Source organism: Arachis stenosperma, chromosome 7, assembly GCF_014773155.1.
Source record: "Arachis stenosperma cultivar V10309 chromosome 7, arast.V10309.gnm1.PFL2, whole genome shotgun sequence".
Classification (NCBI taxonomy): Eukaryota; Viridiplantae; Streptophyta; class Magnoliopsida; order Fabales; family Fabaceae; genus Arachis; species Arachis stenosperma.
In genome coordinates, this window is record NC_080383.1 from 56,082,906 (window position 1) to 56,106,780 (window position 23,875).

Here is a 23,875-nt window from a genome sequence, read left to right on the forward strand (position 1 = left end):
GCACCATTCTGGGCGTTTAACGCCAGGATGGCACAAGGGGGAAGATTTTGTTTTTTTCAAATCAATTTTTTTTTCAAGATTTCAAAGTTTTTCAAAATCAAATCTTTTTCAAATCAAATCTTTTCAATCAAATGTTTTCAAAATCAATTTCTTTCCTTTTTCAAAGATACTTGCTAACAATTAATGATTTGATTGAGCATTTCAAGTATGTTGCCTTTTCTGTTGAGAAAGGTTTAATGTTTGAATCATATCTTTTCTTGTTAGGCAAGTCATTAATTTTTAAAATCAATTTTTTTTTTAATTGTTTTCAAATCATATCTTTTTAAAATTGTTTTCAAATCATATCTTCTCAATCACATCTTTTTAAAACCAATCATATCTTCTTAACCACATCTTTTTCAAAATAGTTTTCAATCAAATCTTTTTGATTTCTAATTTCAAAATCTTTTTCAAAAATCAATTGATTTCTTTCCCACTCTTATTTTCGAAAATTAATTAGTATTTTTCAAAATGTTTTTAAAATCTTTTACTTTATTTTCGAAAATTACTTCCCTTCTTCTCACATCCTTCTATTTATGGACTAACACTATCCCTTAATGCAAAATTCGAACTCCATCTTCTTTGATAAGTTCGAATTTTCTACCTCTGTCTTCCATTTTTCTTTTCCTCTGACACCTCAAGGAATCTCTATACTGTGACATAGAGGATTCCATATTTTCTTGTTCTCTTCTCCTTCATATGAGCAGGAACAAAGACAAAGGCATTCTTGTTGAAGCTGACCCTGAACCTGAAAGGACCTTGAAGCGAAAGCTAAGAGAAGCTAAAGCACAACTCTCTGTAGAGGACCTAACCAAATTCTTCAAAGAAGAAGAACACATGGCAGCCGAAAACAACAACAATGCAAGGAAGGTGCTGGGTGACTTTACTGCACCTACTCCCGACTTCTATGGGAGAAGCATCTCTATCCCTGCCATTGGAGCAAACAACTTTGAGCTTAAGCCTCAATTAGTTTCTCTAATGCAACAGAATTGCAAGTTCCATGGACTTCCATTAGAAGATCCTCATCAGTTCTTAGCTGAATTCTTGCAAATCTGTGACACTGTCAAGACTAATGGGGTAGACCCTGAGGTCTATAGACTTATGCTATTCCCTTTTGCTGTAAGAGACAGAGCTAGGACATGGTTGGACTCACAACCTAAAGAAAGCCTGGACTCATGGGAAAAGCTAGTCAATGCCTTCTTGGCAAAGTTCTTTCCACCTCAAAAATTGAGTAAGCTTAGAGTGGAAGTCCAAACCTTCAGACAGAAGGATGGAGAGTCCCTCTATGAAGCTTGGGAAAGATACAAACAATTAATCAGAACATGTCCTTCTGACATGCTTTCTGAATGGAGCATCATAGGTATTTTCTATGATGGTCTCTCTGAACTATCCAAGATGTCCTTGGATAGCTCTGCTGGAGGATCTCTTCATCTGAAGAAGACGCCTACAGAAGCTCAAGAGCTCATTGAAATGGTTGCAAATAACCAATTCATGTACACTTCTGAAAGGAATCCTGTGAACAATGGGACAAATCAGAAGAAAGGAGTTCTTGAGATTGATACTCTGAGTGCCATACTGGCTCAGAATAAAATATTGACTCAACAAGTCAGTTTGATTTCTCAAAGTCTGTCTGGAATGCAAAATGCACCAAGCAGTACTAAGGATGCTTCATCTGAAGAAGAAGCTTATGATCCTGAGAACCCTTCAATGGAAGAGGTGAATTACCTAGGAGAACCCTATGGAAACACCTATAATTCTTCATGGAGAAATCACCCAAATTTCTCATGGAAGAATCAAGAGAGACCTCAACAAGGTTTCAACAACAATAATGGTGGAAGAAATAGGTTTAGCAATGGCAAGCCTTTTCCATCATCTTCTCAGCAACAGACAGAAAACTCTAAGCAGAACCCCTTTGACTTAGCAACCATGGTCTCTGATCTAATCAAGACCACTCAAAGTTTCATGACTGAAACAAGGTCCTCCATTAGGAATTTGGAGGCACAAGTGGGACAGCTGAGCAAGAAAATTACTGAACTCCCTCCAAGTACTCTTCCAAGCAACACAGAAGAAAATCCAAAAAGAGAGTGCAAGGCCATCAACATGGCCGAATCTGGAGAGGAAAGAGAGGAAGTGAATGCCACTGAGGAAGACCTCAGTGGGCGTGCACTGACCTCCACTGAGTTCCCAAATGAGGAACCATGGGAATCTGAGGCTCAAAATGAGACCATAGAGATTTCACTGGATTTACTTCTGCCATTCATGAGCTCTGAAGAGGATGAGTATGTCACTGAAGAGCAAGTTGCTAAATACCTTGGAGCAATCATGAAGCTAAATGACAAGTTATTTGGAAATGAGACTTGGGAGGATAAACCCCCTTTGCTCACCAAAGAACTGGATGACTTGTCTAGGCAGAAATTACCTCAAAAGAAACAAGATCCTGGAAAGTTTTCCATACCTTGTACCATAGGCACCATGACCTTCAAGAAGGCCCTGTGTGACTTAGGGTCAAGTGTAAACCTCATGCCTCTCTCTGTAATGGAAAAGCTATGGATCTTTGAGGTACAAGCTGCAAGAATCTCATTAGAGATGGCAGACAATTCAAGAAAACAAGCTCATGGACTTGTAGAGAATGTTTTGGTGAAGATTGAAGACCATTACATCCCTACTGATTTCATAGTCCTAGAGACTGGGAAATGCATGGATGAATCCATCATCCTTGGCAGACCCTTCCTAGCCACAGCACAGGCTGTGATTGATGTTGATGGAGGTGAACTGATCATTCAAGTGAATGAAGAATCCTTTGTGTTTAAGGCTCAAGGATATCCCTCTGTCACCATGGAGAAGAAGCATGAAGAGCTTCTCTCAAATCAGAGTCAAACAGAGCCCCCACAGTCAAACTCTAAGTTTGGTGTTGGGAGGCCACAACCAAACTCTAAGTTTGGTGTTGAACCCCCACATTCAAACTCTAAGTTTGGTGTTGGGAGGTTCCAACATTACTCTGAGAAAATATGAGGCTCCATGAGAGCCATCTGTCAAGCTACTGACATTAAAGAAGCGCTTGTTGGGAGGTAACCCAATGTTATATTTTATCTATTTTTCTTTGTTATTTTGTAGGTTGATGATCATGAGAAGTCACAAAATCAATTGAAAAAGCAAAAACAGAATGAAAAACAGAAAGAAAAACAGCACACCCTGGAGGAAGAACCCACTGGCGTTTAAACGCCAGTGAGGCTAGCAGTTGGGCGTTTAACGCCCAGTCTGGCACCATTCTGGGCGTTTAACGCCAGAAAGGGGCACCAGACTGGCGTTAAACGCCAGGAAAGGGCAAGAACCTGGCGTTAAACACCAGGAATGGGCACCAGCCCGGCGTTTAACGCCAGAAATGGCTCAAAACGTGATTTTGATTGCCATTTGGTGCAGGGATGACTTTTCCTTGACACCACAGGATCCCCACCAACCCCACCACTCTCTCTCTTCTTCCCCCATTCACCAATCACCTCAACACCTCTTCCCCAAAAACCCTTCACCTATCAATTCCCATCTCTCTCTTCACCACTCACATCCATCCTTCCTAAAACCCCACCTACCTCACCATTCAAATTCAAACCACTTTCCCTCCCACAACCACCCATAAATGACCGAACCATAAGCCCCCCTCTCCTATATATACCCTTCTTCACCCCTTCATTTTCACACAACCTAAACACCACTTCTCCCCCTCTTTGGCCGAATACATAAGCCACTCCCTTCTTCCTCATTTCTTCTTCTTCTACTCTCTTCTTTCTTCTTTTGCTCGAGGACGAGCAAACCTTTTAAGTTTGGTGTGGTAAAAGCATTGCTTTTTGTTTTTCCATAACCATTTATGGCATCCAAGGCCGGAGAAACCTCTAGAAAGAGGAAAGGGAAGGCAAAAGCTTTCACTTCCGAGTCATGGGAGATGGATAGATTCATCTCAAGGGTGCATCAAGACCACTTCTATGAAGTTGTGGCCATGAAGAAGGGTCAACTTTGATCAAAGGTTGGACCAAGTCCTCATAAACATTTGTGAAGAGGGCGCTCAATGGAAGAGAAACTCAAGAGGGAAGCCGGTTCAACTGAGAAGGCATGACCACAAGTCCATCACTAAGAAAAAGATGGAGTAAACAAGAAACCCCTCTCATCATGAGATCCCTGAGATACCTCAAGGGATACACTTTCCTCCACAAGACTATTAGGAGCAACTAAACACCTCCCTAGGAGAATTAAGTTCCAACATGGGACAACTAAGGGTGGAGCATCAAGAACATTCCATCCTCCTCCATGAAATTAGAGAAGATCAAAGAATCATGAGAGAGGAGCAACAAAGACAAGGAAGAGACATTGAGGAGCTCAAGCACTCCATAAGACCTTCAAGAGGAAGAACAAGCCGCCATCAAGGTGGACCCGTTCTTTAATCTCCTTGTTCTTTAATTTTCTGTTTTTCGAAATTTTCATGCTTATGTTTATCTATGTTTTGGTCTTATGATCATTAGAGTCTTAGTGTCTATGCCTTAAAGTTATGAATATCCTATGAATCCATCACCTTTCTTAAATGAAAACTGTTTTTAATCACAAAAGAACAAGAAGTACAGGATTTCAAATTCATCTTTAAAACTAGCTTAATTAGTTTGATGTGGTGACAATACTTTTTGTTTTCTGAATGTATGCTTGAACAGTGCATATGTCTTTTGAATTTGTTGTTCATGAATGTTAAAATTGTTGGCTCTTGAAAGAATGATGAAAAAGGAGACATGTTACTGAGGATCTGAAAAATCATAAAAATGATTCTTGAAGCAAGAAAAAGCAGTGAATACAAAAAAAAAAGAGAGAAAAAGAAGGAGAAAAACGAAAAAAAAGGGAGAAAAAGAAAAAGAAAGAAAAAGAAAGAAAAAGAAAGGAATAAAGTTGTGATCCAAGGCAAAAAGAGTGTGCTTAAGAACCCTGGACACCTCTAATTGGGGACTCTAGCAAAGCTGAGTCACAATCTGAAAATGGTTCACCCAATTATGTGTCTGTGGCATGTATGTATTCGGTGGTAATACTAGAAGACAGAGTGCTTTGGGCCACGGCCAAGACTCAATAAGTAGCTATGTTCAAGAATCATCATACTTAACTAGGAGAATCAATAACACTATCTGGATTCTGAGTTCCTAAAGAAGCCAATCATTCTGAATTTCAAAGGATAGAGTGAGATGCCAAAACTGTTCAGAGGCAAAAAGCTACTAGTCCCGCTCATCTAATTTGGAGCTAAGTTTCATTGATAATTTAGAGTCTATAGTATATTCTCTTCTTTTTATCTTATTTGATTTTCAGTTGCTTGAGGACAAGCAACAATTTAAGTTTGGTGTTGTGATGAGCGGATAATTTGTACCCTTTTTGGCATTGTTTTTAGTATGTTTTTAGTATCTTTTAGTTAGTTTTTATTATATTTTTATTAGTTTTTAGTTAAAATTCACTTTTCTGGACTTTACTATGAGTTTGTGTGTTTTTCTGTGATTTCAGGTATTTTCTGGCTGAAATTGAAGGTTCTGAGCAAAAATCTGATCCAGAGACTCAAAAGGACTGCAGATGCTGTTGGATTCTGACCTCCCTGCACTCGAAGTGGATTTTCTGGAGCTACAGAAGCCCAATTGGCGCGCTCTCAACGGCGTTGGAAAGTAGACATCCTGGGCTTTCCAGCAATATATGATAGTCCATACTTTGCCCAAGATTTGATGGCCCAAACCGGCGTTCAAAGTCACCCTCAGGAATTCCAGCGTTAAACGCCGGAACTGGCACCAAAATGGGAGTTAAACGCCCAAATTGGCATAAAAGATGGCGTTTAACTCCAAGAAGAGTCTCTACACGAAAATGCTTCATTGCTCAGCCCAAGCACACACCAAGTGGGCCCGGAAGTAGATTTTTATGTCATTTACTCATCTTTGTACACCTTAGGCTACTAGTTTTCTATAAGTAGGACCTTTTACTATTGTATTAGACATCTTGGTTCTTCTGGTTCCCTCTCTGGGGCCGAAACCAATGATCACTCTTGTTCTTATGTATTTTCAACGGTGGAGTTTCTACACACCATAGATTAAGGTGTGGAGCTCTGTTGTACCTCGAGTATTAATGCAATTACTATTGTTCTTCTATTCAATTCCGCTTGTTCTTTGTCCAAGATATCACTTGTTCTTCAACTTGATGAATGTGATGATCCGTGACACTCATCATCATTCTCACTCATGAACAAAGTGACTGACAACCACTCTTGTTCTACAAGCATCTGAGGCTCTAGTGTTTATCTCTTGGATTCCTGATACACGATGCATGGTTGATCGCCTGACAACCGAGTGCTCGCCTGACAAACGAGCCAGCCATGCCGTGAGATCAGAGTCTTCGTGGTATAGGCGAGAACTGATGGCGGCATTCAAGAGAATCCGGAAGGTCTAACCTTGTCTGTGGTATTCTGAGTAGGATTCAATGATTGAATGACTGTGACGTGCTTCAAACTCCTAGCAGGCGGGGCGTTAGTGACAGACGCAAAAGAATCGCTGGATTCTATTCCGGCCTGACCGAGAACCGACAGCTGATTAGCCATATGCTGTGACAGAGCATAGGAACATTTTCACTGAGAGGATGGGAGGTAGCCACTGACAACGGTGAAACCCTTGCATAAGCTTGCCATGGAAAGGAGTAAGAAGGATTGGATGAAGACAGTAGGAAAGCAGAGAGACAGAAGGGAAGGCATCTTCATACGCTTATCTGAAGTTCTCACCAATGATATACATAAGTATCTCTATCTTTATCTTTATGCTTTATTCGTTTATCACTATACCCATTTGAGTCTGCTTGACTGAGATTTACAAGGTGACCATAGCTTGCTTCATACCAACAATCTCCGTGGGATCGACCCTTACTCGCGTAAGGTATTACTTGGACGACCTAGTGCACTTGCTGGTTAGTTGTGCAAAGTTGTAGTGATCACAATTTCGTACACCAGAGGGCCGTGCTAAGTTTTAAGTGTGGGGAGGTCGGCCGACCGATCTCCGTAGGTAACACCCGAATAAATTTTTGTTCTTTGAACTCCTTTGTAATTAGGATAGGTTGCATAATTAGGTTTTCTTTGATACCAATTGCATGATAAGTTTACTTGGTTGGAACAATGAAACTCTTTCTTAGGAACTAATACTTTGGGGCAACCGTGACATTGCCAATCTTGAGTATTTTTGATGTCAAACTTGCTTGAAGAAGTGTATTTTGGAACATGGATTTTGAGTTAAGAACACAAGCTAGTGAGCTTTGAGCCTTGTTCTGTGACTACATCTTATAGTCACTTATTCTCCTTCTTGTGTGCAATCGTTTTCTCTCTATGAGTGTGATCCTTGCTTTGTTTAAGTCTATATGTCCATTATTCCTTGTATTCATGCATTTATATGATTGAGGCCATCATTTTATTAGCTCACTTACCTAAATGACCTTACCTTTTATCTTCCATTGTTAGCCAACTTTGAGCCTACGCTTAACCCCACTTTGTTCTTAATTTAACACATTACAAGCCCTAAAGCGAAAAACAATAAATGTCCTTATTTGGATCTTTGATTGGCTTAGACTAGTGTGTGAGAGTATCATTCAAGTGTGGGAACTTTGGGACATTGGGTGAATAAAAGGGTAATCTTGTATTGTTATTGAAAATATTGGAAATTGGGTACATACTCATGTATCGATCAAACGTAAAACCTTATGCATTGAGATTCTTGTATCTAAAAAAAAAGAAAAAAAAATATAATATGGAAAAGGAAAAAAGGGGACAAAATGCCCCAAATCAAAGTATAATCCAATAAAATCAATGCATAGGTGTTGTGAAATGAGAAAGAAAATGCATGAGTATGTGAAAGAGTGAAAAATGGGTAGTTAGGTTAGAATTTAATTGTATAGGATGTCATAGGTTAGGTGGAAAGTTTAAGCTTATCAAAGATTCAAATTTCAACTCACTTAACCAAATATGCATCCCACCTTGACCCTAGCCCCATTACAACCTAAAGACAATACCTCATGATATTTGTACACATGCATGGAATAAATGTTGATTGTTAGATGGAGAACAAATCTTGGAGAGCATGATTAGGAGAAAATTGAGGAAATCAACCCTAGACACTTGAGCGAATAGAGTGTAAACACTTCCGGTGAGGGTTCGAAGGCTCTAATTCATGATTCCCGGCTCTCACGAGCGTTCTTCATGCAAGGTTGCATATATTGCACTTGATGCTTGAAAAAAATTGGTAAGTCCCATATATCGACCACCATCGCACCCTATATGCTTGCATATATCTTAGGAAGGTTGATTTGTTCCTAACCAAGTAAATAATAACACTAATCATAGTTGCATTCATATAAGTAGGTTGCACTTCATGAGTCTTATACCTTTATGATCCCTCGGTCTTTTGTGTTTCTTTTACATTTCTCTAAGCATGAGGACATGCTAGAATCTAAGTGTGAGGAGGTTGATAAACCCCATTTTGAGGGTTTATCTTGTATCGATTTCAGGGGTTTTATCAATGATTCCACACGCTTTTTATATGAAAATACAAGATTTTGTGTTCCCTTCCTAATCTTGGCATCATGGATGAAAACATGCTTATTTTGCACTAAATTAGATACATTTCTAATCTTCTCTTGGTGCCATTCGATGCCGTGACCTGTGTGCTAAGTGGTTTCAGAATATAGGGCAGGGATGGACTGGAAGAGAGAAGGAGAATGGGCACAAAGGAAGGGAGCATGAGAATTGAGCTTTGGAAACTTCAGCAAGGGCGCGTGCACGCACTTGACGCGTCCGCGTGGATTGAGCAGCTAGAAGTCGAAGCCAAGAGCCAAGCCACGAGCCGGCTTGTGTAGCGGCTAGGCCATGATCTTCATGGGCGTGCACGTGTACATTACGCCTCCGCGCACATTACAAGATGCCTCAGTGGCGCGCACGCGTGCTTTGCGCGTGCGCGCCGATGTTCGAATGTGATTTTTTTTAAAGAGCCACGTGACTTGGGCGTGGAGACAGTTGGGGATTCCATCTTGAGAAGTGCCTTGGCGGGAAAAGCTTAAGAAGACCAAAGGTTGAAGGGTTAAGGGACTTTTGGCTCATTGGTGCACGAAATTGTGATCACTACTTTTCACAACTCAAATAATCCTCGGTAATGAGTCCAAAAACTTGGTGCTCGATACCATGGCATAAACACAACTTCGCACAACTAACCAGCAAGTGCACTGGGTCGTCCAAGTAATAAACCTTACGCGAGTAAGGGTCGATCCCACGGAGATTGTTGGTATGAAGCAAGCTATGGTCACCTTGTAAATCTCAGTCAGGCAGACTCAAATGGTTATGGATGATATATGAATAAAACATAAAGATAAAGATAGAGATACTTATGTAATTCATTAGTGAGAACTTCAGATAAGCGAATGGAGATGCTTTGTCCCTTCCGTCTCTTTGCTTTCCTACTGTCTTCATCCAACTCTTCTTACTCCTTTCCATGGCAAGCTGTATGTTGGGCATCACCGTTGTCAATGGCTACAGTCCCGTCCTCTCAGTGGAAATGTTCAACGCACCCTGTCACGGCACGGCTATCCAGTTGTCGGTTCTCGATCATGTCGGAATAGAATCCAGTGATTCTTTTGCGTCTGTCACTAACGCCCCACAATCACGAGTTTGAAGCTCGTCACAGTCATTCAATCATTGAATCCTACTCAGAATACCACAGACAAGGTTTAGACCTTCCGGATTCTCTTGAATGCCGCCATCAATTCTAGCTTATACCACGAAGATTCCGGTTAAAGAATCCAAGAGATAAACATTCAAGCCTTGTTTGCTTGTAGAACGGGAGTGGTTGTCAGGCACGCGTTCATAAGTGAGAATGATGATGAGCGTCATATAATCATCACATTCATCAAGTTCTTGAGTGCGAATGAATATCTTGGAATAAGAACAAGCTGAATTGAATAGAAGAACAATAGTAATTGCATTAATACTCGAGGTACAGCAGAGCTCCACACCTTAATCTATGGTGTGTAGAAACTCCACCGTTGAAAATACATAAGAACAAGGTCTAGGCATGGCCGTGAGGCCAGCCTCCCATGATCTAAGATAGCATAAGACTAAAGATAGCTACCAAGATGAGAATACAATAGTAAAAGGTCCTATTTATAAAGAACTAGTAGCCTAGGGTTTACAAAGATGAGTAAATGATATAAAAATCCACTTCCGGGCCCACTTGGTGTGTGCTTGGGCTGAGCATTGAAGCATTTTCGTGTAGAGACTCTTCTTGGAGTTAAACGCCAGCTTTTGTGCCAGTTTGGGCGTTTAACTCCCATTCTTGTGCCAGTTCCGGTGTTTAACGCCGGGCATTCTTGAGCTGATTTGGAACGCCGGTTTGGGCCATCAAATCTTGGGCAAAGTATGGACTATTATACATTTCTGGAAAGCCCAGGATGTCTACTTTCCAACGCCGTTGAGAGCACGCCAATTGGACTTCTGTAGCTCTAGAAAATCCACTTTGAGTGCAGGGAGGTCAGAATCCAACAGCATCTGCAGTCCTTTTCAGTCTCTGAATCAGATTTTTGCTCATGTCCCTCAATTTCAGCCAGAAAATACCTGAAATCACAGAAAAATACACAAACTCATAGTAAAGTCCAGAAAAGTGAATTTTAATTAAAAACTAATAAAAATATACTAAAAACTAACTAAAACATACTAAAAACATACTAAAAACAATGCCAAAAAGCGTATAAATTATCCGCTCATCACTCATTTTTAGATTGTTCTAGATATTTTGAGATAGTTAGTTACACTCTTGGAGAAGGAGAGAGAGATTCCAAGCTCTCATTAGGGTTCATCTTCATCCAATTTCTGAATTTTCAATCACTCTTTGGTGAGATCCATTGCAATTCTCAATTTACTTTGTTCATGTCATAGATCTTCTTCTCCAATCTCAATTAATGCTTGTAATTGCTCGACTCTCATAGATCTTAGATTCAATTTTGTAGTTTTGGATTTTATTAATTCCTTTAGAATCTCATTTCCATTGTTGTTCTTTGTTAATTGTTGTTAATTCCTTGTGTTGAAATACTTTTAATTCTACTTTCTTCTCATTTTTACTATGACTTTCATTCTTGCTCATCAATTGTTTGATAAAATGCCAACACTAGTTATGGAGTAAAAGTTTCTTACTTGGCATAGGGTCTGGGCCATTAGAAGGAGTTGAATAGTTTGTGTCAATTGTTGATTTGGGATTAGAAATTGCTAATTGACTTGGAGTGCACTAAAGCTAGATTTCCCTAAGGTAAAACTAGGACTTGTGACTCAAGTTAATTACTCTCATTTGACTTTCCTCTATACCTAGGGGTTAACTAAATGAAGCAAGGCCTAATTGTTGTCATCATTGAAGGAACTATAAGGATAAAATTTCTAATGCCAACCCTAGGCCAAGTCTTTTAAAGATTGATTGTTTGTCTTCTATTTTGCTAAAACCTTCAAGGAATCATAACAAGGCTTCCTAATCAATAAGATGCATGCTCTAGCAATTCCAAGGGAGGACGACTCGGGGGACTAGTACTCTCGGTTATAGATTGTAGGATTGTTTGATGCGAAGTTTAAGTGTCGATTAGACTATACTCACGATCATATTCATCATTGAATTCTAAATCGACATGCTAAATTTCGTTTATCAAAATGGCGCCGTTGCCGGGGACTTGCTTTGTGTGCCATGTTATTGTTTAGAATAAATATATGTATATATGTACATAGTTGCATTTCATTGTAAATTGTTCAAGTGACTAACCCCTCATCGTTACCATGAATCTCACTTCCCCTTCATTGCATGACGCGTTCACAATTGAATCCGAGCTTAGTCCCCTTTGATCCGGAAATAGAACGAACTTTGTTTCATATTAGACAAGCTCGGAGGCGGCTAAAGTTTGGAAAAGGTGAAGAGGTTTTCACCACCTCAACCACCTTACTAAAAGTGAACATTGAACCGTCACTCAAAGAAGGCATTAGTCATTCTTCCATCAATATCACTAACAACTCTTCTTTTGTTTTAGGTATTAACGCCATGGATGCTCCGAGGAGAGTTACCATCAAGGAAGCGGGTGCACCGGATTATGTCCTTCAACCCCTTCATGTAACTCACCCCAACTTGAATGCAAACTTTGAACTTAAGACCGCTTTGATCAATCTCCTACCTAAGTTTCATGGGCTTCCCGCACAAGACCCTATTCGACATCTCAAAGACTTTCATCGGATATGCTCAACAACTAGACGGGAAGGATCCGATGAGGTTGCTATATGGTTGTTTGCTTTCCCTTTCTCTCTTGAGGACAAGGCTAAAGAATGGTTCTACACTTTATCTAGTGAAGTCACCTCCGATTGGGACTTACTTAGAAGAGGATTCTTGGATAAATTCTTGCCTCCGGAGAAGATGTATAGGCTAAGGAAGGAAATGTCTTGTATTGTGCAAGGTGAAACGGAACCGCTATACGAGTATTGGGAACAGTTTCGTAAGCTACTAGACGCATGCCCTAATCACATGCCTGACACTCAAGTATTGCTTGGATACATATGTCAAGGGATGCGAGAACAAGATAGAACTCTCTTGGACACCTCTAGCAATGGTTCTTTGTCTAAATATAAAACAGCGAAAGAGGCGTGGCAACTCATTATTGACCTAGCCGAATCCAATCAACATATGAGACGAAGAGTCAACCGCTCAAGAACCATGAATGAGGTATCAACTAGTAGTGAAACCACCGCTCTAACTCAATCCTTGAGCGAAATGACATCCATCTTAAAGCAACTCCAATTGAGCCAACAACAACCACAACAACCCCAACCATGTCAACAACACTCCCCACCCCCTCAACAATACAATCAACAATTGGTCCCTCAAAAAGTGTGTGGCATTTGCTCTTGCTATTCCCATTACACGGATGAGTGCCCAAGCCTTCAAGAGGACAACACTTTAGCGGCTACCCATAATTTCTATGACCGCCCAAATCAAGGGTACTACCAAGGCGGTAATCCCAACCAAGGGCACCCTTATCAAGGAGGGAGCTACAATCAAGGGAGTGGGTATCACAATCAAAATTGGAGAGACAATCATCAACAAGGGAATAGGGACAACAACAACAATGGAGGAGGTCAAAGATGGAGCAACAACTCACAAAATTTCTCACAAAACCGGCCATCATACAACCAACAAAATCAACCATACAACCAACAAAACCCACAAAGAAACTACCAAACATACCAACCACCACATCAAAGACCATCACCCAACCAATCACAAACCCCTCAACTCACATATGCAACCACCCCCTCCAACCAAGATGAAACACTCCGGACCATCATCCAAGGCCAAAAGGAACTACAAAACACACTTGCTTCCGGTCTCACCGGCCTCACCTCTACACTACAAGCTCTTCTTGCACGAATGGACACATCAACAAATCCCACTCCTCAATCCCCAATCCAAAGCGTCATTCCCTCTCAACCTCAACCCAATCCTAAGGGGGGCATCAATGCCATCACCCTTAGATCCGGAACACAATTAAAAGAGAAGGGAGTAAAGGACTCAAATCCTATCACAATCGCTCAAGAGAAGGAGAGAATAGATATAGAAGAGGTAGTGGAAGAGGAGACACCACAAGTCATAGTTGAGGATGAAGCTCAACCAACAAAGGAGACCCCCAAGGCCAAGAGAACCTTGGAAGAAGAAATTGCTCAACCACTCTGGTGGACGAAATTGTGATTCATTCTTGTATCAATTGTGATCACATGTTCTTTTGTATACTCTTATGGCACTGTTTATTTTCACAACTCCGTTCAACTAACCAGCAAGTGTACTGGGTCGTCCAAGTAATAAACCTTACGTGAGTAAGGGTCGAATCCACAGAGATTGTTGGTATGAAGCAAGCTATGGTCACCTTGCAAATCTCAGTTAGGGAGATTAAAGGGTAATTGTGATTATTGGAATAAATAATAAATAAAAAGGAATAATAAAAGGGATAGAATACTTATGTAGATTCATTGGTAGGAATTTCAGATAAGTGGATGGAGGTGCTGTATGACTCACGGATGTCTGCCTTCCCACTGCTTCTACTCAATCCTTCTTACTCCTTTCCATGGCAAGCTTTGTATAGGGGTTCACCATCAGTGGTGGCTACTTTCAATCCTCTCGGAAAAATATCCTATGCGGCTGTCACTCGCACAGCTAATCATCTGGAGGCATCACCCATGGTTGATGGCTACATCCCATCCTCGCAGTGAAAACTAATGCTCACGCACTCTGTCACAGTACGGCTAATCACTGGTTGGTTCCCGCGCCTACTGGAATAGAATCCCTTGATTCTTTTGCGTCTGTCACTAACGCCCAGCACTTGCAAGTTTGAAGCACGTCACAGTCATTCATTACCGGAATCCTACTCGGAATACCACAGACAAGGTGAGACTTTCCGGATTCCCAGGATCCTACTAGGAACACCACAGACAAGGTTGGACTTTCCGGATCCTCATAAATGCCGCCATCTATCTAGCTTATACCACGAAGATTCTGTTGGGGAATCTAAGAGATACACATTCAAGCTCTGTTGCATGTAGAACGTAAGTGGTTGTCAATCACGCACGTTCATGAGTGAGAATGATAATGAGGGTTATCTAGCTCATCACATTCATCATGTTCTTGGGTGCGAATGAATATCTTGGAATAAGAATAAGATAGAGACCGAATAAAAGAAAATAGAATTGCATTGATACTTGAGGTACAGCAGAGCTCCACACCCTTAATCTATGGTGTGCAGAAACTCCACCGTTGAAAATACATAAGTAAAAGAGGTTCAGGCATGGCCGAATGGCCAGCCCTCTCCTTGATCAAGTGACCGAATGATAAAAGACTTAGAGTGGTCAAAAGATGTCTAATACAATAGATAAATGTCCTATATATACTAGACTGGCTACTAGGGTTTACATGAATAAGTAATTGATGCATAAATCCACTTCCGGGGCCCACTTGGTGTGTGTTTGGGCTGAGCTTGATCAATCCACGAGCTGAGGCTTCTCTTGGAGTTGAACTCCGAGTTATGACGTGTTTTGGGCGTTCAACTCCGGATCATGACGTTTTTCTGGCGTTTAACTCCAGACAGCAGCATGTACTTGGCGTTCAACGCCAAGTTACGTCGTCATTCTTCGAATAAAATATGGACTATTATATATTGCTGGAAAGCCCTGGATGTCTACTTTCCAACGCCGTTGAGAGCGCGCCAATTGGAGTTCTATAGCTCCAGAAAATCCATTTCGAGTGCAGGGAGGTCAGAATCCAACAGCATCAGCAGTCCTTTTGTCAGCCTTTTCAGAGTTTTGCTCAAATCCCTCAATTTCAGTCAGAATTTACCTGAAATCACAGAAAAACACACAAACTCATAGTAAAGTCAAGAAATGTGAATTTAACATAAAAACTAATGAAAACATCCCTAAAAGTAGCTTGAACTTACTAAAAACTATGTAAAAACAATGCCAAAAAGCGTATAAATTATCCGCTCATCACAACACCAAACTTAAATTGTTGCTTGTCCCCAAGCAACTGAAAATCAAACAGGATAAAAAGAAGAGAATATACTATAAAGTCCAGAATATCACTGAATATTAATTTAATTAAATGAGCGGGACTTGTAGCTTTTTGCTTCTGAACAGTTTTGGCATCTCACTTTTTCCTTTGTAGTTTAGAGGGATTGGCGTCTCTGGAGAACTTAGAATTTGGGATAGTGTTATTGACTTTCTTAGTTAAGCATGTTGATTCTTGAACACAGCTACTTATGAGTCTTGGCCGTGGCCCTAAGCACTTTGTTTTCCAGTATTACCACCAGATACATAAATGCCACAGACACATAACTGGGTGAACCTTTTCAGATTGTGACTTAGCTTTGCTAAAGTCCCCAGTTAGTGGTGTCCAGAGCTCTTAAGCACACTCTTTTGCCTTGGATCACGACTTTAACCACTTAGTCTCAAGCTTTTTACTTGAACCTTCATGACATAAGCACATGGTTAGGGACAGCTTGATTTAGCCGCTTAGGCCTGGAATTATTTCCTTGGGCCCTCCTATCCATTGATGCTCAAAGCCTTGGATCCTTTTTACCCTTGCCTTTTGGTTTTAAGGGCTATTGGCTTTTTCTACTGCTCCTTCTTTTTCTATATACTCTTTTTAGCCTTTTTTTTTCACTGCTTTTTCTTGTTTCAAGAATCAATTTCATGAATTTTTCAGATCATCAATAACATTTCTCTTTGTTCATCATTCTTTCAAGAACCAACAATTTTAACACTCATAAACAACAATATCCAAAGACATATGCACTGTTCAATCATTCATTCAGAAAACAAAAAGTATTGTCACCACATCAATATAATTAAACTAAATTCAATAATAAATTCGAAATTTATGTACTTCTTGTTCTTTTGAATTAAAACATTTTTCTTTTAAGAAAGGTGAAGGATTAATGGATTTTATTTATAGCTTTAAGGCATGGTTACATACTAAAGATCATGAAATAAAGACACAAAACATAGATAAACACAATATTAAAAACCGAAAACAGAAAGAAATAAAGAATCAAGGAAGGAATCCACCTGAGTGAGGGTGGCGCCTTTTTGAAGAACCAATGGTGCTCTTTGAGCTCCTCTATGTCTCTTCCTTGCTTCTGTTGAATGATTCCTAGTAATTTTTGTGTTCCTCCCCTTAGTTGCTTCCAATATTTTTGTGGAGGATAACTTATCCCCTGAGGTATCTCAGGGATCTCTTGATTTGCAGCCACATGTTCTACCCAACTGAGCTATTCCAACTTATATGAGTCTTTCCATCTCCCATGACTCAGAGGTGGAAGCTTTTGTCTTCCCTTTGAGGTTTCTCTGGCCTTAGGTGCCATTAATGGTAATGGAAAAGCAAAAAAGCTATGCTTTTACCACACCAAACTTAAAATATTGCTCGCCCTCGAGCAAGAGAAGAAAGAAGAGAAGAAGAAGAAAAATGGAGGTGAGTGAGGGGGGATGGATTCGGCTATATGGGTGGGAATGGGTGGGAAAGAGAAGTTGAATTGTAAAGGTAGGTGGGGTGTATGGGGAAGAGTGGATAGATGTAGGTGGTGAAGAATGTTGGGAATTGTGACATGGGGAATAGTCATCACAAAAACTAGGATTAGGAGGTAAGGTGAGAATATGGTAGGTGGGGATCATGTGGGATCCACAGATCCTGAGGTGATCCTGTGGGGTCCACAGATCCTGAGGTGTCAAGGAATTCCATCCCTGCACCAAATAGGCATGTAAAATGCCTTCATGCATCATTCTGGCGTTCAAACGCCCATTGGTGCATGTTCTGGACGTTCAACGCCCATGTAATGCATGTTTCTAGCGTTGAACGCCAGTTTCATGCTTATTCCTGGCGTTCAGCGCCAGCTTGTCCTCTTCGTGCACCATCCTGGCGTTTAACGCCAGGTTGTTGCTTGTTTTGGGCGTTCAACGCCAGAATGGTACTCTGTTCTGGCGTTGAACGCCAGACAGATGCATCTTACTGGCGTTGAACGCCAGTCTGCGCTACCTCCAGGGTGAAAATTTTTTTTTCTTCTGTTTTTGACTCTGTTTTTAATTTTTTTGATTTTTTTCGTGACTCCTCATGATCATGTACCTAATTAAACATAAAAATAACAAAGAAACAAAATAAAATAAAATTAGATAAATAAAATTGGGTTGCCTCCCAACAAGCGCTTCTTTAATGTCAATAGCTTGACAGTGGCTCTCATGGAGCCACAAGGTGGTCAGGTCAATTTAAGTGTGGTCCCAACACCAAACTTAGAGTTTGGATATGGGGTTTGAACACCAAACTTAGAGTTTGGTTGTGGCCTCACAACACCAAACTTAGAGTTTGACTGTGGAGGCTCTTCTTGACTCTGAACTGAGAGAAGCTCTTCATGCTTACTCTCTTTTGTCACAGAGGGATGGCCATGTGCTTTGAACACAAGGTAGTCCCCATTCAATTGAAGGACTAACTCTCCTCTGTTGACATCTATCACAGCTCCTGCTGTGGCTAGGAAAGGTCTTCCTAGGATGATGCATTCATCATCTTCCTTCCTAGTGTCTAGGATTATGAAATCAGTAGGGATGTAAAGGCCTTCAACCTTTACTAGCACGTCCTCTACTATTCCATAAGCTTGTCTCATGGACTTGTCTGCCAGTTGTAATGAGAACAAGGCAGGTTGTACCTCAATGATTCCCAGTTTCTCCATTACAGAGAGTGGCATAAGATTTATCCCTGACCCCAGATCACATAGAGCTTTTTCAAAGCTCATGGTGCCTATGGTACAAGGTATTAGAAACTTGCCAGGATCTTGTCTCTTTTGAGGTAGAGTTTTCTGAATCCAAGTATCTAGTTCACTAATGAGCAAGGGAGGTTCACTTTCCCAAGTCTCATTACCAAACAATTTGGCATTCAGCTTCATGATAGCTCCTAAGTATTGAGCAACTTGCTCTCCAGTCACATCTTCATTCTCTTCAGAGGATGAATATTCTTCAGAGCTCATGAATGGCAGAAGGAGATTTAAAGGAATCTCTATGGTCTCTAGATGAGCCTCAGATTCCTCAGGATCCTTAATAGGAAACTCCTTCTTGCTTGAGGGACGTCCCAGGAGGTCTTTCTCACTAGGATTTTCGTCCTCCTCCTCCCTTGTGCATTCGGCCATATTGACTATGTCAATGGCTTTGCACTCTCCTTTTGGATTCTCTTCTGTATTGCTTGGGAGAGTACTGGAAGGAGTTTCAATGACTTTCTTACTCAGCTGCCCCACTTGTGCCTCCAGATTTCTAATGGAGGATCTTGTTTCATTCATGAAACTGAAAGTGGCCTTTGACAGATCAGAGACTATATTGGCTAAATTAGAAGTATTTTGTTCAGAATTCTCTGTCTGTTGCCGAGAAGATGATGGATATGGCTTGCTATTGCCCAGCCTAGTACGTCCACCATTGTTAAAGCCTTGTTGAGGCTTTTGTTGATCCTTCCAAGAGAAATTTGGATGATTTCTCCATGATGAGTTGTAGGTGTTTCCATAAGGTTCACCCATGTAATTAACCTCTGCCATGGCAGGGTTCTCAGGATCATAAGCTTCTTCAGAAGCTGCCTCTCTAGTACTGTTGGATGCATGTTGCAATCCATTCAGATTTTGAGAGATTATGTTGACCTGTTAAGTCAACATTTTGTTCTGAGCCAATATAGCATTCAGAGCATCAATTTCAAGAACTCCTTTCTTCTGAGGTACCCCATTATTCACGGAATTCCTCTCAGAGGTGTACATGAACTGGTTGTTTGCAACCATGTCAATGAGTTCTTGAGCCTCTTCAGGCGTTTTCTTCAGGTGAATAGACCCACCTGCAGAATGGTCCAATGACATTTTCGAAAATTCAAAGAGACCATAATAGAATATATCCAATATGGTCCATTCTGAAAACATGTCAGATGGACATCTTTTGGTCAGCTGCTTGTATCTTTCCCAAGCTTCATAGAGGGATTCACCATCTTTTTGTTTGAAGGTTTGAACATCCACTCTCAGCTTGCTCAGCTTTTGAGGAGGAAAGAATTTATCCAAGAAGGCATTGACCAGCTTATCCCATGAGTCCAGGCTATCCTTGGGTTGTGAATCCAACCATACTCTAGCTCTGTCTCTTACAGCAAAAGGGAAAAGCATGAGTCTGTAGACTTCAGGATCAACTCCATTCGTCTTTACAGTCTCACAGATCTGCAAGAACTCAGTTAAAAACTGATAAGGATCTTCAGATGGAAGTCCATAAAACTTGCAGTTTTGTTGCATTAAAGCAACTAGTTGAGGCTTAAGCTCAAAGTTATTGGATCCAATGGCAGGAATGGAGATGCTTCTTCCATCAAACTTGGGCGTTGGCTTTGTGAAGTCACCAAGCATTCTCCTTGCATTATTATTATTATTTTCGTCTGCCATCTCTTTCTCTTGTTCAAAAATTTCTAGAAGGTTTCTTCTGGATTGTTGTAATTTAGCTTCTCTTAATTTTCTCTTCAGAGTCCTTTCAGGTTCTGGATCAATTTCAACAAGAGTGCCTTTATCCCTGTTCCTGCTCATATGAAAGAGAAGAGAACAAGAAAAGAAAGAGGAATCCTCTATGTCACAGTATAGAGATTCCTTTATGTTAGTAGAAAAAGAAAGAGGTAGAAGAATGAAGAAGAGGGTTCGGATTTTGGATGAAGAGAGGTGAAGAGAAGTGTTAGTAATTAAATAATTAAATAGAAGAAAATAAAAAGGAATTTTCGAAAATAATTTTGAAAAAGATGTTAGTAATTTTCGAAAATTAGAAATAAAATGTAATTAAAATTAAACATGAAACAATTAATTAATTAAAAAGAATTTTTGAAAAAGAGAGAGATATTTTCGAAAATAGGAGAGGGAGAAGTAGTTAAGTGGTTTTGAAAAAGATAAGAAACAAACAACAAGTTAGTTAGTTGATTGAAAAAGATTTGAAATCAAATTTTGAAAAAGATAAGAAGATAGGAAGTTAGATAAGATATTTTGAAATCAAATTTTGAAAAAGATAAAATTTTTGAAAAAGATAAGTTAAAAGATAAAAAGATTTAATTCAAAAATAATTTGAAATTATTTACTTCAATAACAAGAAACTACAAGATAAGATTCTAGAACTTAAAGATTGAACCTTTCTTAACAAGAAAGTAACAAACTTCAAATTTTTGAACCAATCACATTAATTGTTAGCTAATTTTCGAAAATTATATATAAAGATAAGAAAAAGATTTTGAAAATAATTTGAAAAATATTTTTTTGAAATTTTCGAAAAAAAAAAAATTTTGAAAAAGATATGATTTTGAAAAAAAGATTTTGAAAAGATAAGATTTTTAAAATTGAAATTTTGACTTGACTTGTAAGAAACAACTAATTTTGAAAATTTTTGACCAAGTCAATCCCAAAATTTCGAAAATTTGGAGGGAATTAAGGAAAAGATATTTTTTTTTTATTTTTGAATTTTTAATTATGAAAGAGAAAAACAACAAAAATACTTTATGCATGAAATTTTTGGATCAAAACAATGAATGCATGCAAGAATGCTATGAATGTCAAGATGAACACCAAGAACACTTTGAAGATCATGATGAACATCAAGAACATGAATTTGAAAAAATTTTTGATGCAAAGAAAACATGCAAGACACCAAACTTAGAAATTTTTAATGCATGGAAGATATGAATGCAAAAATGCACATGAAAAACAAGAAAAGACACAAAACAAGAAATCATCAAGATCAAACAAGAGGACTTATCAAGAACAACTTGAAGATCATGAAGAACACTATGAATGCATGGGGTTTTCGAAAAATGCAAGAAAAATTTTTAAAAGCATGCAAGACACCAAACTTAAAAATTGACTCAAGACTCAAACAAGAAACACAAAATATTTTTTATTTTTATGATTTTCTAATTTTTTTTTTGGATTTTTATTAATATTTTCGAAAATAAAATTAGAGAAAAACGAAAAATAAAAGAAAAATTTTGAAAAAGATTTTTGAAAAGAAAATTACCTAATCTGAGCAACAAGATGAACCGTCAGTTGTCCATACTCGAACAATCCCCGGCAACGGCGCCAAAAACTTGGTGGACGAAATTGTGATTCATTCTTGTATCAATTGTGATCACATGTTCTTTTGTATACTCTTAGGTAGCGTTTGTTTTCAGGTACTGAGACAGAGACTGAGAGACTGAGACTCAGTATTGTGTTTGTTAGTTCAGAGGCTGGTACTAAAATTTTTGTCTCTGTCTCCAAAATTTCAGTATTTCAGTACCTCCAAAAAGTAGGGACACAGGAGACTGAAATTTTTAGAAATGAAGACTGAAACTTTAATAACATTTTATACCTAAAATACTTTCATTTCAATTAATTAATTCCAATTTTACTCTTTGTGCAAATTAAATTAGAGTTTCATTCCTATTTCAATTCCTGTCTCCCATTTTGCACCAAACAGAATACTGAGATTTGTTTCAATCCCTGTCTCTTAGTCTCTGTCTCTCAGTCTCAGTCTTTCTGTCTCTGTCTCTCCACCAAACGCTACCTTATGGCACTGTTTATTTTCACAACTCCGTTCAACTAACCAGCAAGTGTACTGGGTCGTCCAAGTAATAAACCTTACGTGAGTAAGGGTCGAATCCACAGAGATTGTTGGTATGAAGCAAGCTATGGTCACCTTGCAAATCTCAGTTAGGGAGATTAAAGGGTAATTGTGATTATTGGAATAAATAATAAATAAAAAGGAATAATAAAAGGGATAGAATACTTATGTAGATTCATTGGTAGGAATTTCAGATAAGTGGATGGAGGTGCTGTATGACTCACGGACGTCTGCCTTCCCACTGCTTCTACTCAATCCTTCTTACTCCTTTCCATGGCAAGCTTTGTATAGGGGTTCACCATCAGCGGTGGCTACTTTCAATCCTCTCGGGAAAATATCCTATGCGGCTGTCACTCGCACAGCTAATCATCTGGAGGCATCACCCATGGTTGATGGCTACATCCCATTCTCGCAGTGAAAACTAATGCTCACGCACTCTGTCACAGTACGGCTAATCACTGGTTAGTTCCCGCGCCTACTGGAATAGAATCCCTTGATTCTTTTGCGTCTGTCACTAACGCCCAGTGATGAGCGGATAATTTATACGCTTTTTGGCATTGTTTTTATATAGTTTTTAGTAAGTTTGAGCTACTTTTAGGGATGTTTTCATTAGTTTTTATGTTAAATTCACATTTCTGGACTTTACTATGAGTTTGTGTGTTTTTCTGTGATTTCAGGTAAATTCTGACTGAAATTGAGGGATTTGAGCAAAACTCTGAAAAAGGCTGACAAAAGGACTGCTGATGCTGCTGGATTCTGACCTCCCTGCACTCGAAATGGATTTTCTGGAGCTACAGAACTCTAAATGGCGCGCTCTCAACGGCGTTGGAAAGTAGACATCCAGGGCTTTCCAGCAATATATAATAGTCCATACTTTATTCGAAGAATGACGACGCAACTTGGCGTTGAACGCCAAGTACACGCTCCTTTCTGGAGTTAAACGCCAGAAAAACGTCATAATCCGGAGTTGAACGCCCAAAGCACATCATAACTCGAAATTCAACTCCAAGAGAAGCCTCAGCTCGTGGATAGATCAAGCTTAGCCCAAGCACACACCAAGTGGGCCCCGGAAGTGGATTTATGCATCAATTACTTACTCATGTAAACCCTAGTAGCTAGTCTAGTATATATAGGACATTTATCTATTGTATTAGACATCTTTTGACCACTTTAAACTCTTTATTCATTCGGTCACTTGATCATGGAGAGGGCTGGCCATTCGGCCATGCCTGAACCTTCTTTTACTTATGTATTTTCAACGGTGGAGTTTCTGCACACCATAGATTAAGGGTGTGGAGCTCTGCTGTACCTCAAAGATTAATGAAGTTCTATTTTCTTTTATTCAATTCCTCTCTTATTCTTATTCCAAGATATTCATTCGTACCCAAGAACATGATGAATGTGATGAGCTAATAACTCTCATCATCATTCTCACTTATGAGCGTGCGTGACTGACAACCACTTCCGTTCTACATGCAACAAAGCTTGAATGTGTATCTCTTAGATTCCCCAACAGAATCTTCGTGGTATAAGCTAGATAGATGGCGGCATTCATCTGGATCCGGAAAGTCCAACCTTGTCTGTGGTGTTCCGAGTAGGATCCTGGGAATCCGGAAAGTCTCA

The 23,875-nt window shown here is 39.6% G+C and overlaps 1 non-coding gene across 1 annotated transcript; it reads right to left on the bottom strand.

Annotated features, from left to right (window-relative positions):
* Window positions 1-1,272: 1,272 nt before the first annotated feature.
* On the bottom strand, window positions 1,273-1,380 carry LOC130942521 (small nucleolar RNA R71). Its single transcript, XR_009071088.1, has one exon. It is a non-coding gene; the product is annotated as a small nucleolar RNA R71 (small nucleolar RNA).
* Window positions 1,381-23,875: the final 22,495 nt, after the last annotated feature.